The sequence below is a fragment of the Plectrocnemia conspersa genome, unplaced genomic scaffold, assembly GCF_051122295.1.
Source record: "Plectrocnemia conspersa isolate PC_06_02 unplaced genomic scaffold, ASM5112229v1 ptg000001l, whole genome shotgun sequence".
In the NCBI taxonomy this organism is placed as follows: domain Eukaryota; kingdom Metazoa; phylum Arthropoda; class Insecta; order Trichoptera; family Polycentropodidae; genus Plectrocnemia; species Plectrocnemia conspersa.
In genome coordinates this window covers 10077501-10094413 of record NW_028277165.1, presented here as the reverse complement: position 1 = coordinate 10094413, position 16913 = coordinate 10077501, and the positions used below count along the sequence as shown (strand labels likewise).

Here is a 16913-nt window from a genome sequence, read left to right as displayed (position 1 = left end):
CGCATCCTCAGGTTGTGTATAAGCCCTTACCTATCGGCTCTTTTGCAACCCTAGCACTGAGCACAACCGCTTCCCATCGGCAAGCCGATGGTCCGCTTCCACGTCTCGGCCGGAGTCGTCCCGATGGACGACTGCGACCGGTGTCCTGGTCCGGAGCTACTGATGGTCTCCCGGCATCACTATCTTTTGTTGGAGACGGAGGAAGGATAAGAACCGGTTGGGTAAAGGCAACGGGGGGGTCGTGCTCCGCTGTCTTTGTGTCTCTAGGAAGAGATGTGTGTGTTGGTAGCGCGCTGTCGCGCTCGCGTGTTCGATTGTACGCTGCAGAAGGCAGACTGTATCCGAATTTCGTATAACGGGGGAGGCTCGCTCTTTGCATTGCTAACCCCGCCCCTGTCGTCGTTTTTGTGGCGAGGTGCGTCCGTCGTGTTCTGATGTGTCGTCTTGTTTAGTCAGCTAGTGACGCGTGTATTTGTGTAGTGTTTAAGACTCTGAGGGTGTGGAGAAATGGCATTGGTTATTTATGAGGTGTCGTCTCACGTACGGCTGCACCTGTTCTGAAACTAAATTGGGTTTTGATTTATTTAACATATTATTTTGCTATGGTAATTATTAAGCTAGTATTAGTAAAGGCGTTTTTAGTTGGCGAGCGTCGCGCGTCAGGTCGTTGTCGAAATCCGGCGCGCGAGCTGAGGTTTTTAGTATTGTACCTAGACTTTTTAGGGAAGGAAGATTCTCTAATTGTTGGCGATGGGCGCCCGCCCTACGGAGGACGGACGTCTTCTCGGCAGGCGTATGCCTTGCAAAACTTGCGGAACGACTCGAAGTTCTTCTTTGTGGCCACCATGTCTCTGTGAGTCGGAGGGCCCTCTTCTTTGAGCTCTAGGGCCGCGAATAGCGCGGCTCTTTCACCTTCGAGCTTCGGGCACTCCCACAGGACGTGCTCGGAATCCTGGACGTCGTCTCCGCACGGGCATCCTTTTTCGGCGCTAAACCCAAAGCGGTTTTGGTAAGCCCGGAATGCTCCGTGTCCTGTCAAGAATTGGGTGGTTTCGAAGTCCGGTGTCAGCCAGTGTCTCTTCAGCCGCTCGGCAATTTCCGGAAGGAACCTGTATGTCAGCCTGCCGGTGTCGGCAAGCCTCCATCTTTCCTGCCACGCTTCGAGCACCACCGCCCTCCCGAGTCTCTTGATCAGGGCCAACCTGGCTGCGGGGGTGGGCTCTCCGCCTGGAGGAGTCAATTTTCTCCCGTCGATCTCGGCATCTCTGCCTTGTTTAAGATGGAACACGGCGGCCTTGTACTGCGCCGTAAGGTCGATGGGCTCGACCCCGGCGAGCGTGAAGAGCGCCGCGTTCGGAGCAGTTTTATATGCTGTGGTCGTGAAGCGTAACGGGGCGGTCTGAGTCCTCAGCAGCAATCTCTGAGGGAGACCCTTTGCCGCTTTTGCGGCCCATGCGCTCGCGGCGTACGTGACGATGGGGACGTAGATGGCCTTGTACATGACCACCCGCGCCCTGAAGTTGAGGCCCCAGCTGAGGCCTCCCAACCTCGCGATCTTGCCTAAGGCGTCGCGGCTTTTTTGTGCGACGTGCCGAATGTGCACGTCGGGATTGAAGTTTTGGCGGATTTGCACGCCCAAGTAGCGTGCAGATTGGACAATTTTAATTTTATGGCCGTCCATGTGGACACGAGGTGTGCTCGTCAGGTTCCCCTTGAGGAAAACTGCTTTAGTTTTGTGAGGGGCGAAGGAGAGTTTGTTCTCCGCGCCCCACGTGTGGACGGTGGCGAGAGCGAAATTCGCTTTCTCCGCCATTTCTCTCCCGGAGTCGGCTCGGATGAGGAGCAGCAAATCGTCGGCGTATGCGATTAGTTCGCATCGCGACGGAAGTGCGACGTTGAGGACGTCGTCGAAGAGTACATTCCATAGGAATGGCCCCAGGACAGAGCCCTGAGGACATCCTCTTTCCAGATTTTTCCACACGAGCGACGCGCCGGCGTCTATTACGACGCGGCGGTCGGACAGGTATGACCTTATGACCTTGAGGAGGTCAGAGGGTATCCTCTTATTACGAAGCTTTTCTACTATTCCTGGCCACCAAGCGTTGTCGAAGGCCCCCGAGATGTCGAGGAGCACTCCGACGACGTAACGCTCCGAGGACTGCTCTGTAGCACTTTTGGCGTAATTGATCGCGTCCTCGGTGCCCCTACCGGGGCGGAACCCATATTGTCTGGAAGACAGGGCGAATGCACCTTGTTTAAGATGCTCTTCGAGTCTCTGGCAAATGACTTTCTCGAAGAGCTTGCCTATGGTTGAGAGAAGCGTGATCGGTCGGTACGCCTTCGGGTTTGTCCTGTCCCTGTTCCCGGGTTTAGTGAGAATCACCATTTTCCCGAGCTTCCAACAGCTCGGAAAGACTCCCGCGGAACGGCACTCCTCGAAAACGATTTTGATGACCGGTCCTACTGTCTCCCAACATTTTTTAACTATCGTGGTGGTCACGCAGTCGAGGCCCGGGGCCGTGCCCTCTCGCGTGCGCTTAAGGGCCTCCTCGATCTCGAGCCGCGTGATCGGGTCCGATTGTCGGTTGTCGACCTCCTCTCGTAGTCGCCGTCTGATCGCGCTTTGTGCGACCGTGTCTTCTTCGGTTCGGTCCTCGGGTAGCAGTGCCTCAAGGACGTTCACCGCTGCCTGCCGCGAGTCGATTGCGCAAATTCCATTCCTGTCCTTCACGTCTGCTAGCGAGATCGCCGCTCTGCTCCTCATCTTTACGCAGCGGTATGGGCCACCCCACGTGTTCTCGGCGCTCTCTCGTTCAACGAAATTCCTCCAGTGGGTTCTTTTAGCCGTTCTTATTAGGGATTTATATTTATTCATTTTGTCCCGCATTTCTCGCTTTATTGCCCTGAAGGGGTCGTCTTTCGGGGTTTCAGCCGTGATCGTCCTCGACCCTCGGGCCTTCACCGCCGCTGCGTAGGGGCGGTGAGCTCGGTTGGCCTTTTTACGGGCCTCCGTGAGGGCCGGGGTCCACCAGCTCGGTAGAGATTTGCGTGGGGGCTGGGGCTTGCTTCTGGGCAGGTTTCTTTCGGCGGCTGCGATTATCGCCGTCTGGAGCGCCTCGGCGCAGGCTTCGGGGCCTGGCCGGAGCGTCCTCGCGGCTCTGTCGAGCTCCGTCTGCAGGTCTCTCGCTAGGTTTTCCCAGTTCGCTTTCGCGATTCGGAATCGTCCGGGGAGGGCTGCGCGTCCTTTTGTTCGCGAGGTTTCTGTCTTCTCGCTTCGCTCGCGGCAGATTCTCATGGTGATGAGTCTGTGGTCCGAGAGGCACGCTTCCGTGTGGATCTTCCAGTCTGCTAGTTTAAGGTGCGGTCCGAGGCTGTAGAAGGTCGCGTCTGGTGTTGATTCTCCGGTCGGGCCGTAGTAACTACATTCGGAGGGGCCTTCGCTCGTCGCGACCGTGAGGCCGCTGGCGATGACGAAGTCCTCCATCTGCCGGTTCACTACTGAGTTTTTATTGTACTTTTTTTCGTCTGGATCGCCCCAGATTGTCGAGTGTGCGTTGAAGTCTCCTCCGATTATGACGTGTCTTCCCCTGAGGGCGTTTAGTGTCGTCGTGAGGCCGTCTATGTGTGTGCCGATGCAGTCCCCGAATCGAAAGTATGCCGATATTGCATACATGTCGACTCCCTCCGCTGAAAGATGGACGACCGCGCGACACTCGTTCGACAGTTGCGTCAAAAGAGTGACTCGCAGCGCCGGGTTTAAGACGGCTATCGAGGCTCCCGCGGGTTGAATCTCGAAGATCCTGGCCCGCGCGCCGACTCCAGTCGTTTTCCCCATCCAGATGTATGGTTCTTGTATGAGGGCTACATCGGTTTTGTGTTTCGTTATATTTGTTTCAAATTCCGCCATCGCGTCCTTACAATGGTGGAGATTTTGTTGGGCGATCCTGACGTCCTTTAGGTTTGGTTGTAGGCTATCCATTTGTGTTTGAGAGTTCCCTCGCGAGCGCGGCCTTATAGGCCGGGCAAGTCCGGTCTCCGACCTTGTGGGCCGGAGATTCGTGCTGTCGTCTCAGACGGCAGCAGGTGGCGCAGTTGGTCGGCTTGTCCCTATTGGGGCATTCGCCGGCCTCGTGGGCGGTTCCACCGCACCAGTTACAGGAGGCTTTTTCAGCCCTGCACCTGGTCATCGTGTGCCCGTATAGTTGGCACCGGTAGCAGCGGACCACTCTGATGTGGTCCCGGATTCGGTGAGCGGAGTATCCAAGATACACCGTGTCTCTGGACACGAGCTCTTTGTGGATGCTGGGTGGTAGGGAGACGACGGCGTGCGTGCGATCCTTAGCACGCGTGTTTAGTCTAGTGACTACGGAGGAGTTCTTAAGGAACTCCTCTTTGCTGATTCCCGATTCTAGGTTCTGTTCGTAAAGCGAACTCATTATTTCTTCGTTTGTGTCATTTCTGAACGTGTCGTGAATTATCACTCGCGTATTCTTAAGTCCGCGGAGTGACGCCTTTAGGCCCGCTTTTTCGAGAGTCGGGTTTAGGGAAATTAGCTTTTCAGCTTCGCACCTGTCCTTGATGAGGACGCACGCCGTGTTTCCTGCGGCAGGGAAAATTCCCCTTACATGCAGCTTTACCGCTGCCGGGTTTACGGCCTTCTTGAAGGCTTCGATTGTGCTCTTGGGGCACTTTATCTCGTCGTTTGTTGGGGTCAGTATTACTGCTGTGGAGACGGCTGACTGAGCGGGCCGAGGGGCCCGAGGAGCTTCTCCTCTGAGCTCGTGCACAATGCTCGCCATCGTCGGTGGAGGAGGGAGGCGGCTCTCGATCGCTCTAAGTCGCCGGTCGAGGTCCGTGTTAAATTGCGGGGCCGCTGGCCCCGGTTTCATTGTTTGGCAGTCAAAGATCTCCTCTAACTTGCCTAGGAAGGAGTGAAGCTCCTTTTTGCCTGCTCTGGGAAGCCGGTCCTGTGCCTCTATCGCTGCTGCGAAATCCACGAGGACCTTCGAAAAACGCTCCTTAGCGGAGGCCTCCGAATCCCTGGAGGGCTCGGGGGCGGTCGTGGGCGGGGCGGGAGGAGGGTTCTTCCCATCCGTTATGTTTTTTGGTGGCGGGAGGGCCGGAAAGTCCTCCTTGGCGGTCCTCTTCTTCTCAGTCTGCCTTTCCCTAATTCTCTTGTTTCGGGCCTCAGGGCCGTCCCGTTCCGCTGCAGCGCCTTGTTTTCTCATTTTTTCGGCCTCAAATGAGAAGGAGGAACTTGAGGAGCTCGATGAGGGGCTGCGCGCCGCTGGGGGCGAGCGGGGGTTAGTAGGCGGCGATTTGTTTCGCGGTTTTTTAATCATGCTCATGCTGGCGACCTCCTCCGGGTTTGCCGGGGTGGGCGGGGTCACGTCGGACACCCGTTGCTTCTTTTTTGCAGTGGCCCCCTTTTTGGGGGCCGGGGTAGCGCTCATGTTGCGGCCTTTGCCGCTTTCGTTTGGTGAATTACGTCTTTTATTACTTTTGTTTAAATAAATTTTTTTTTTTTTTTGTTAATTTACTGTTGTTGAAGTTTATTTATTTTTCGAAGTTGGGTTTATTAATTTATTTAAAAGGTAAGGGAACGACGGGTTCCCGGGTGCTCCCACCCGCATCCTCAGGTTGTGTATAAGCCCTTACCTATCGGCTCTTTTGCAACCCTAGCACTGAGCACAACCGCTTCCCATCGGCAAGCCGATGGTCCGCTTCCACGTCTCGGCCGGAGTCGTCCCGATGGACGACTGCGACCGGTGTCCCGGTCCGGAGCTACTGATGGTCTCCCGGCATCACTATCTTTTGTTGGAGACGGAGGAAGGATAAGAACCGGTTAGGTAAAGGCAACGGGGGGGTCGTGCTCCGCTGTCTTTGTGTCTCTAGGAAGAGATGTGTGTATTGGTAGCGCGCTGTCGCGCTCGCGTGTTCGATTGTACGCTGCAGAAGGCAGACTGTATCCGAATTTCGTGTAACGGGGGAGGCTCGCTCTTTGCATTGCGAGCCCCGCCCCTGTCGTCGTTTTTGTGGCGAGGTGCGTCCGTCGTGTTCTGATGTGTCGTCTTGTTTAGTCAGCTAGTGACGCGTGTATTTGTGTAGAGTTTAAGACTCTGAGGCTGTGGAGAAATGTCATTGGTTATTTATGAGGTGTCGTCTCACGTACGGCTGCACCTGTTCTGAAACTAATTGGGTTTTGGTTTGGTTAACATATTATTATTTTGCTATGTTAATAATTAAGCTAGTATTATTAAAGGGCGTTGTTAGTTGGCGAGCGTCGCGCGTCAGGTCGTTGTCGAAATCCGGCGCGCGAGCTGAGGTTTTTAGTAATTGTACCTAGAATTTTTAGGGAAGAAAGATTCTCTAATTGTTGGCGATGGGCGCCCGCCCTACGGAGGACGGACGTCTTCTCGGCAGGCGTATGCCTTGCAAAACTTGCGGAACGATTCGAAGTTCTTCTTTGTGGCCACCATGTCTCTGTGAGTCGGAGGGCCCTCTTCTTTGAGCTCTAGGGCCGCGAATAGCGCGGCTCTTTCACCTTCGAGCTTCGGGCACTCCCACAGGACGTGCTCGGAATCCTGGACGTCGTCTCCGCACGGGCATCCTTTTTCGGCGCTAAATCCAAAGCGGTTTTGGTAAGCCCGGAATGCTCCGTGTCCTGTCAAGAATTGGGTGGTTTCGAAGTCCGGTGTCAGCCAGTGTCTCTTCAGCCGCTCGGCAATTTCCGGAAGGAACCTGTATGTCAGCCTGCCGGTGTCGGCAAGCCTCCATCTTTCCTGCCACGCTTCGAGCACCACCGCCCTCCCGAGTCTCTTGATCAGGGCCAACCTGGCTGCGGGGGTGGGCTCTCCGCCTGGAGGAGTCAATTTTCTCCCGTCGATCTCGGCATCTCTGCCTTGTTTAAGATGGAACACGGCGGCCTTGTACTGCGCCGTAAGGTCGATGGGCTCGACCCCGGCGAGCGTGAGGAGCGCCGCGTTCGGAGCAGTTTTATATGCTGTGGTCGTGAAGCGTAACGGGGCGGTCTGAGTCCTCAGCAGCAATCTCTGAGGGAGACCCTTTGCCGCTTTTGCGGCCCATGCGCTCGCGGCGTACGTGACGATGGGGACGTAGATGGCCTTGTACATGACCACCCGCGCCCTGAAGTTGAGGCCCCAGCTGAGGCCTCCCAACCTCGCGATCTTGCCTAAGGCGTCGCGGCTTTTTTGTGCGACGTGCCGAATGTGCACGTCGGGATTAAAGTTTTGGCGGATTTGCACGCCCAAGTAGCGTGCAGATTGGACAATTTTTATTTTATGGCCGTCCATGTGGACACGAGGTGTGCTCGTCAGGTTCCCCTTGAGGAAAACTGCTTCAGTTTTGTGAGGGGCGAAGGAGAGTTTGTTCTCCGCGCCCCACGTGTGGACGGCGGCGAGAGCGAAATTCGCTTTCTCCGCCATTTCTCTCCCGGAGTCGGCTCGGATGAAGAGCAGCAAATCGTCGGCGTATGCGATCAGTTCGCATCGCGACGGAAGTGCGACGTTGAGGACGTCGTCGAATAGTACGTTCCATAGGAATGGCCCCAGGACAGAGCCCTGAGGACATCCTCTTTCCAGATTTTTCCACACGAGCGACGCGCCGGCGTCTATTACGACGCGACGGTTGGACAGGTATGACCTTATGACCTTGAGGAGGTCAGAGGGTATCCTCTTGTTTCGAAGCTTTTCTACTGTTCCTGGCCACCAAGCGTTGTCGAAGGCCCCCGAGATGTCGAGGAGCACTCCGACGACGTAACGTTCCGAGGACTGCTCTGTAGCACTTTTAGCGTAGTTAATCGCGTCCTCGGTGCCCCTACCGGGGCGGAACCCGTATTGTCTGGAAGACAGGGCGAATGCACCTTGTTTAAGATGCTCTTCGAGTCTCTGGCAAATGACTTTCTCGAAGAGCTTGCCTATGGTTGAGAGAAGCGTGATCGGTCGGTACGCCTTCGGGTTTGTCCTGTCCCTGTTCCCGGGTTTAGTGAGAATCACCATCTTCCCGAGCTTCCAACAGCTCGGAAAGACTCCCGCGGAACGGCACTCCACGAAAACGATTTTGATGACCGGTCCTACTGTCTCCCAACATTTTTTAATTATCGTGGTGGTCACGCAGTCGAGGCCCGGGGCCGTGCCCTCTCGCGTGCGCTTAAGGGCCTCCTCGATCTCGAGCCGCGTGATCGGGTCCGATTGTCGGGTGTCGACCTCCTCTCGTAGTCGCCGTCTGATCGCGCTTTGTGCGACCGTGTCTTCTTCCGTTCGGTCCTCGGGCAGCAGTGCCTCTAGGACGTTCACCGCTGCCTGCCGCGAGTCGATTGCGCAAATTCCATTTCTGTCCTTCACGTCTGCTAGCGAGATCGCCGCTCTGCTGCTCATCTTAACGCAGCGGTATGGGCCACCCCACGTGTTCTCGGCGCTCTCTCGTTCAACGAAATTCCTCCAGTGGGTTCTTTTAGCCGTTCTTATTAGGGATTTATATTTATTTATTTTTTCCCTCATTTCTCGCTTTATTGCCCTGAAGGGGTCGTCTTTCGGGGTTTCAGCCGTGATCGTCCTCGACCCTCGGGCCTTCACCGCCGCTGCGTAGGGGCGGTGAGCTCGGTTGGCCTTTTTACGGGCCTCCGTGAGGGCCGGGGTCCACCAGCTCGGTAGTGATTTGCGTGGGGGCTGGGGCTTGCTTCTGGGCAGGTTTGTTTCGGCGGCTGCGATTATAGCCGTTTGGAGCGCCTCGGCGCAGGCTTCGGGGCCCGGCCGGAGCGTCCTCGCGGCTCTGTCGAGCTCCGTCTGCAGGTCTCTCGCTAGGTTTTCCCAGTTCGCTTTCGCGATTCGGAATCGTCCGGGGAGGGCTGCGCGTCCTTTTGTTCGCGAGGTTTCTGTCTTCTCGCTTCGCTCGCGGCAGGTTCTCATGGTGATGAGTCTGTGGTCCGAGAGGCACGCTTCCGTGTGAATCTTCCAGTCTGCTAGTGTTGATTCTCCGGTCGGGCCGTAGTAACTACATTCGGAGGGGCCTTCGCTCGTCGCGACCGTGAGGCCGCTGGCGATTACGAAGTCCTCCATCTGCCGGTTCACTACTGAGTTTTTATTGTACTTCTTTTCGTCTGGATCGCCCCAGATTGTCGAGTGTGCGTTGAAGTCTCCTCCGATTATGACGTGTCTTCCCCTGAGGGCGTTTAGTGTCGTCGTGAGGCCGTCTATGTGTGTGCCGATGCAGTCCCCGAATCGAAAGTATGCCGATATTGCATACATGTCGACTCCCTCCGCTGAAAGATGGACGACCGCGCGACACTCGTTCGACAGTTGCGTCAAAAGAGTGACTCGCAGCGCCGGGTTTAAGACGGCTATCGAGGCTCCCGCGGGTTGAATCTCGAAGATCCTGGCCCGCGCGCCGACTCCAGTCGTTTTCCCCATCCAGATGTATGGTTCTTGTATGAGGGCTACATCGGTTTTGTGTTTCGTTATATTTGTTTCAAATTCCGCCATCGCGTCCTTACAATGGTGGAGATTTTGTTGGGCGATCCTGACGTCCTTTAGATTTGGTTGTAGGCTATCCATTTGTGTTTGAGAGTTCCCTCGCGAGCGCGGCCTTATAGGCCGGGCAAGTCCGGTCTCCGACCTTGTGGGCTGGAGATTCGTGCTGTCGTCTCAGTCGGCAGCAGGTGGCGCAGTTGGTCGGCTTGTCCCTATTGGGGCATTCGCCGGCCTCGTGGGCGGTTCCACCGCACCAGTTACAGGAGGCTTTTTCAGCCCTGCACCTGGTCATCGTGTGCCCGTATAGTTGGCACCGGTAGCAGCGAACCACTCTGATGTGGTCCCGGATTCGGTGAGCGGAGTATCCTAGATACACCGTGTCTCTGGACACGAGCTCTTTGTGGATGCTGGGTGGCAGGGAGACGACGGCGTGCGTGCGATCCTTAGCACGCGTGTTTAGTCTAGTGACTACGGAGGAGTTCTGAAGGAACTCCTCTTTGCTGATTCCCGATTCTATGTTCTGTTCGTAAAGCGAACTCATTATTTCTTCGTTTGTTTCATTTCTGAACGTGTCGTGAATTATCACTCGCGGATTCTTAAGTCCGCGGAGTGACGCCTTTAGGCCCGCTTTTTCAAGAGTCGGGTTTAGGGAGATTAGCTTTTCAGCTTCGCATCTGTCCTTGATGAGGACGCACGCCGTGTTTCCTGCGGCAGGGAAAATTCCCCTTACGTGCAGCTTTACCGCTGCCGGGTTTACGGCCTTCTTGAAGGCTTCGATTGTGCTCTTGGGGCACTTTATTTCGTCGTTAGTCGGGGTTAGAATTACTGCCGTGGAGACGGCTGACTGAGCGGGCCGAGGGGCCCGAGGAGCTTCTCCTCTGAGCTCGTGAACAATGCTCGCCATCGTCGGTGGAGGAGGGAGGCGGCTCTCGATCGCTCTAAGTCGCCGGTCGAGGTCCGTGTTAAATTGCGGGGCCGCTGGCCCGGGTTTCTTTGTTTGGCATTCGAATATTTCCTCTAACTTTACTAGGAAGGAGTGAAGCTCCTTTTTTCCTGCTCTGGGAAGCCGGTCCTGCGCCTCTATCGCCGCTGCGAAATCCGCGAGGACCTTCGAAAAACGCTCCTTATCGGAGGCCTCCGAATCCCTGGAGGGCTCGGGGGCGGTCGTGGGCGGGGCGGGAGGAGGGTTCTTCCCATCCGTTGCGCTTTTTGGTGGCGGGAGGGCGGGAAAGTCCTCCTTGGCGGTCTTCTTCTTCTCTGTTTGCCTTTCCCTGTTTCTTTTGTTTCGGGCCTCAGGGCCGTCCCGTTCCGCTGTAGCGGCTTGTCTTCTCATTTTTTCAGCCTCAAATGAGAAAGAAGAGCTTGAGGAGCTCGATGAGGGGCTGCGCGTCGCTGGGGGCGAGCGGGGGTGGGTGGGCGGCGATTTGTTTCGCGGTTTTTTCGTTGTTCTGGCAATCTCCTCCGGGTTTGCCGGGGTAGGCGGGGTCACGTCGGACACCCGCTTCTTTTTTTTAGATGTGGCCCCCTTTTTGGGGGCCGGGGTGGCGCTCATATTGCGGCCTTAACCAAATTTAGTTTGATTATTACTATTACTTGCGGTCTTTCCGCTCTGTTGTTTCGGGTCCTATTGTTTTCTTTAGTTTTTGTATTTAATTTTTTATTATTATTTAAATTATTTTTGGTTGTGGCGCCACCTGTGGCTTAAGGCCCAAACTAATTGGTCACGCCACCTTTTTCTGCTAGGTTATTATTTATTTTATTAAATTATTTAATATTTTAATTTAATTAATAATTTTTTTTTTTTTTTTTTAATGTTTGGCGCCACCTGTGGCTTAAGGCCCAAATTAATATGTCTGAATTACCTTTTTCTGCTAAATTTAATATTTTTGCTTAATTATTTATTATTATTTATTTATTTAATTTTATTTTAATTTTAATTTTAATTTTGTGTCGACACCTATGGCTGAGGGCCGTGAGTATGTCGTCGCGCTACCTTTTTCTGCTATTATTGTTTTAGTTTTTAATTTATTTAATTATTTTTGCTTTAAATATTTTAATATTTTAATTTTAATTAATTTTAGTGTTTGGCTTTGATTAGTTTTCTTTACGTTTTTAATTAAGTGTTTTGGTTTTTCTCCGGTCGGCCGGGGCGGTTATTGGTGCCGCTAGGGCGGGTTTTGTTTTGATTTTGGAGCTGTCAGAGTGACAGCTGTCACGCTGGTGGCGGCGGCTCGGGCCACTCCGGTGCCTTTGTTTACCTTTTGGCGGATGCTTTTGCGGGCTGTTTGTCGTTAATTCGCGGCTTTTATTGCAGCTAATTGTACCTCGGCTTTCCTCGCGTCGGGTAGGATGCCTCCGGTCGGCCGGGGCCAAGGGCTAGGGCTCCCTGAGCCGGTTTTGGGCGCGTCTCCTGAGCTGTCTGGCTGAGCTGTCAGGCTGTCAGGCGGCGGCGGCGGCGGGTCTAGATCCACGCCGCGGCGAATGGCGCCCGCTTCGCCTTTGTTTATGTTTTTAATTTGAGTTTTTAGGCTTATTTGTTAGGTGGTTGGACTATTTTGTTGTTTCCGCGTATGCTTAATATATTTGCGCGTCCTATGATGCGCTTCCGGTAGGCCGGGGCTGAGGATCGGGGCCGTAAGGGCGCCTCCAAACGCGTCCTCTCAGCTGTCAGACTGGCGGCGGCGGCTCGGGCCGCTCCGGTGCCTTTGTTTACTTTTGTCGGGTGACTTTTGCGGGCTAATTGTTGTTATTTACGCGGCTTTTATTGCTTCTGATTGTACCTAAGATTTCCGCGCGTCGGTTGGGGTGCCTCCGGTCGGCCGGGGCCGAGGGCTAGGGCTCCCTGGGCCGGTTTAGGGCGCGTCCCCTGAGCTGTCAGGCGGCTGCGGCGGGTCTAGAACCACGCCGCGGCGGAATGGCGTCCGCTTAGGCCTTTGTTTATGTTTTTTGAAAGTATATTTACGGGCTTATTATTTCGCGGTTCGGCTATTTTATTGTATCTACGGGTAGTTTAAGTCCTTGCGCGTCCTATGGTGTGCCTCCGGTCGGCCGGGGCCGGGGCTAGGGCTCCCTGAGCCGGTTTGGGGCGCGTCCCCTGAGCTGTCAGGCGGCGGCGGCGGGTCTAAAACCACGCCGCGGCGGAATGGCGTCCGCTTAGGCCTTTGTTTACGTTTTTTAAAACTATGTTTACGAGCTTATTATTTCGCGGTTCGGCTATTTTATTATATCTACGGGTGGATTAAGTCCTTGCGCGTCCTATGGTGTGCCTCCGGTTGGCCGGGGTTGAGTATCGGGGGCGCTAGGGCGCTTCCAAAACGCGTCCTCCGAGCTGTCAAAATGGCGTTCGCGCGGCCACGCGGGGGCCGTTAAAAAATGTAAACCGCGATATCTCCACTTAGCTTTCGTAGAATCGCTTGCTTAATGTCTCCGTCTCTTCGTCTCCAGCTCCGGAAGGTCCTCGTCAAAGATTCGGCACGATCGGGGCAGGAATGCCGCCTCAGGAGTCGAAACACGCGGAGCGTCCGTAAGTCGGCAAGTTGGATCCGTAACTTGGAGATAAGGATTTGCTCTAAGGGCCGTGGCGCGTCGGGCCTGGTCGGGAAGAGGGAATCGATCGTAATGGGGTGGTTTCCGCGGGCTGTCAGCGCCGCGTAACAACGGCGCTCGTCCGCTCAAGGTTTCGCGCTTAGTTTTGGCCGTACCCTCGGATCTTCCAAGCTGTGTGGCGGGCAGCGGCGCGCCCGGGACGCTTCGCGGCGCCAAGGGGCCGCGCCGTCGCTCATTAAAGCCTGTACGGCAGCCGGACGACGGTCAGCTCAGAACTGGCACGGACAAGAAGAATCCGACTGTCTAATTAAAACAAAGCATTGCGATGGCCCTCGCGGGTGTTGACGCAATGTGATTTCTGCCCAGTGCTCTGAATGTCAACGTGAAGAAATTCAAGCAAGCGCGGGTAAACGGCGGGAGTAACTATGACTCTTTTAACTCTGCCTGGAGTGTGGACGCCTCTGCACTCTTGCCGGTCCCAAGCCCGGATAAAAGAGGAGGGATTGAGTTAACGGCCATAGCCATGCTTAAAACACCAGTTTCCGTCCGATCACCGAAGTTAAGCAGCACGGGCCTGTCAAAGGGTGTCGTTAGTTTACATCTTAGTTTATATCCACTTGGTGACTAGCTGTGCCGCTCCAAAGGGTTGGCGACAACCCAGTAGCCTACCTACCACCCAACTGGGGAGCAGAGCAATCGATGGAGGAAACTTAGAAGCTGCATGGGCTAACAACCCATGTGGCTGTATCACCGATCCGATCCGAAGGCGTACAGGCCGATCACGCTCCTCCCGACCATAGGCAAGCTCTTCGAGAAGGTCATTTGCAATAGACTCGAAGAGCATCTTAAAAAAGGTGCTTTCGCCCTGTCCTCCAGACAATACGGGTTCCGCCCCGGCAGGGGCACCGAGGACGCGATTAACTACGCCAAAAGTGCCACAGAGCAGTCCTCGGAGCGTTACGTCGTCGGAGTGCTCCTCGATATTTCGGGGGCCTTCGAAGACGCTTGGTGGCCAGGCATAGTGGACAAGCTTCGCAACAAGAGGATACCCTCTGACCTCCTCAAGGTCATAAGGTCATACCTGTCCGACCGCCGCGTTGTAATAGACGCCGGCGCGTCGCTCGTGTGGAAGAATCTGGAAAGAGGATGCCCTCAGGGCTCCGTCCTGGGGCCATTCCTATGGAATATACTGTTCGACGACGTCCTCAACGTCGCACTTCCGTCGCGGTGCGAACTGATCGCATACGCCGACGATTTGCTGCTCCTCATCCGAGCCGACTCCGGGAGAGAAATGGCGGAGAAAGCGAATTTCGCTCTCGCCGCCGTCCACACGTGGGGCGCGGAGAACAAACTCTCCTTCGCCCCGCACAAAACTGAAGCAGTTTTCCTCAAGGGGAACCTGACGAGCACACCTCGTGTCCACATGGGCGGCCACAAAATTAAAATCGTTCAATCTGCACGCTACTTGGGCGTGCAAATCCGCCAAAATTTTAATCCCGACGTGCACATTCGGCACGTCGCACAGAAAAGCCGCGACGCCTTAGGCAAGATCGCGAGGTTGGGAGGCCTCAGCTGGGGCCTCAACTTCAGGGCGCGGGTGGTCATGTACAAGGCCATCTACGTCCCCATCGTCACGTACGCCGCGAGCGTATGGGCCGCAAAAGCGGCAAAAGGTCTCCCTCAGAGATTGCTGCTGAGGACTCAGACCGCCCCGTTGCGTTTTACCACAAAAGCATTTAAGACAGCTCCGAACGCGGCGCTCCTTGCGCTCGCCGGGGTCGAGCCCATCGACCTTACGGCGCAGTACAGGGCCGCCGTGTTCCATCTTAAGCAAGGCAGAGATGCCGCGATCGACGGGAGTAAGTTGACTCCTCCAGGCGGAGAGCCCACCCCCGCAGCAAGGTTGGCCCTGATCAAGAGACTCGGGAGGGCGGTGGTGCTCGACGCATGGCAGGAAAGATGGAGGCTTGCCGACACCGGCAGGCTAACATATAGATTTCTGCCAGAAATAGCCGAACGGCTAAAGAAGCACTGGCTGACTCCGGACTTCTACACCACGCAATTCATGACCGGACACGGAGCGTTCCGCGCATACCAAAACCGCTTTGGATTTAGCGTGGAAAAAGGATGCCCGTGCGGCGCAGAAGTGCAGGACTCCGAGCACGTCTTATGGGAGTGCCCGAAGCTCGAGGCAGAAAGAGCCGCTTTATTCGCGGCCCTCGAGCTCGAAGAAAGACCTCCGAACCACGAAGACATGGTCGCCACGAAGAGAAACTTCAGAGCGTTCAGCAAATTTTGCAAGGCATACGCCGACCGCGAGGACGTCCGCCCTCCGTAGGACGGACGTTCGCCATCTCTATAGAAATTTATCCCGTAATTTACAGGTACATCTAGCTCAGCTCGCGCGACGAAACAACCGACGCGCGACGCTCGCCACGTTATTATTATCACCAATCACATAAAAAACACCTAATTTTCAATTTTCAAATCTCAATGTTCAATTTATAATTTATAATTTTCATTTTCAATTTCCAATCTTCATTTACTCTTATTATTTTTACATTATTAATTCTACACTAATCATACCATCACCTGAAGTATGTTTCAGGAACAACCGGACGAGCTGACGATCCACTAATTAACCCTTGTCGCCCTTTTTTCAGCCAGAGTCTTATACTCCACACAAAAACACGCGTCACTAGTTGACTAATCACGACGACTCATCAGATCATGACGGTTGCACCTCGCCACACAGAACGACGACAGGGGGGGGCTCGCGCTGAAAAGAACGCGCCCTCCCCGACACAAAAATTTGCAAAGTCTGCCCTCAGCAGCAAAAATACCACACACAAGGACGCGACTTCGCGTCGTCTCAAATACACATCTCTACCAAGAGAGACAAAGCCAGCGGAGCACGACCACCCCGCTGCCTTTTCCCACACCCATAACTTTCCTTCCTCCGTCTCCAACAAAAAATAGTGATGCCGGGAGACCATCAGTAGCTCCGGTCCGGGACACCGGTCGCAGCCGTCCATCGGGACGACTCCGGCCGAGACGTGGAAGCGGACCATCGGCTTGTTCGATGGAAAGCGGTTGTGCTCAGTGCTAGGGTTGCTAAAGAGCCGATAGGTAAGGGCTTATACACAACCTGAGGATGCGGGTGGGAGCACCCGGGAACCCGTCGTTCCCTTACCTACATTATTCTATCGGCTAGAGGCTCTTCACCTTGGAGACCTGCTGCGGATATGGGTACGAGCCGGCGCGACATCTCCGCGTTGCCCTCACCTGAATTTTCAAGGTCCGAGGGGCCGATCCGGACACCGCCGCATCGGCGATGCTCTTCGCGCTCCGAGCCCTATCTCCCCGCTATAGGATTCCAGGGCGCTCGAACGCTCAGGCAGAAAAGATAACTCTCTCCGGACCTCCCGTCGGCGTCTTCAGGCCACTTTGGGTCACCCCGACGAACGCACTCGTGAGAGGGAACGATTTTTAATTCGGTTCCGCTGCCGGGTTCCGGAACTGCAACCGGATTCCCTTTCGCCCGACGGGTGTTGTCAGTAGTCTTACATATTGTAATATAATTTTACTTTACACCGTCATCGACATCGGATTTCTCCTAGGGCTTAGGATCGACTAACTCGCGTGCAACGGCTGTTAACGCGAAACCCTTCTCCACATCAGCCCTCAAGGACCTCGCTTGAGTATTTGCTACTATCACCAAGATCTGCACCGACGGCGGCTCCAGGCGGGCTCGCGCCCAGACCCTTCCGCGCTCACCGCCGCGACCATCCTACTCGTCGCGGCTTAAAAACTGCCGCGCCTCGTTAGAAACGACGGCCGTTCCGCTCGCCTGCGACGGTCGAGTATAGGCCGGACGCT

General features: G+C 55.1%; 1 long non-coding RNA gene and 1 pseudogene across 1 annotated transcript in view; one reads left to right on the top strand and one right to left on the bottom strand.

Moving 5' to 3' along the window:
• The window catches only part of LOC148238738 (uncharacterized), a 477006-nt gene that overhangs the window by 39499 nt on the left and 420594 nt on the right, over positions 1-16913 (top strand). The window lies entirely within an intron of this gene.
• LOC148238778 (large subunit ribosomal RNA) overlaps positions 16117-16913 on the bottom strand; it is a 2602-nt pseudogene continuing 1805 nt past the window's right edge.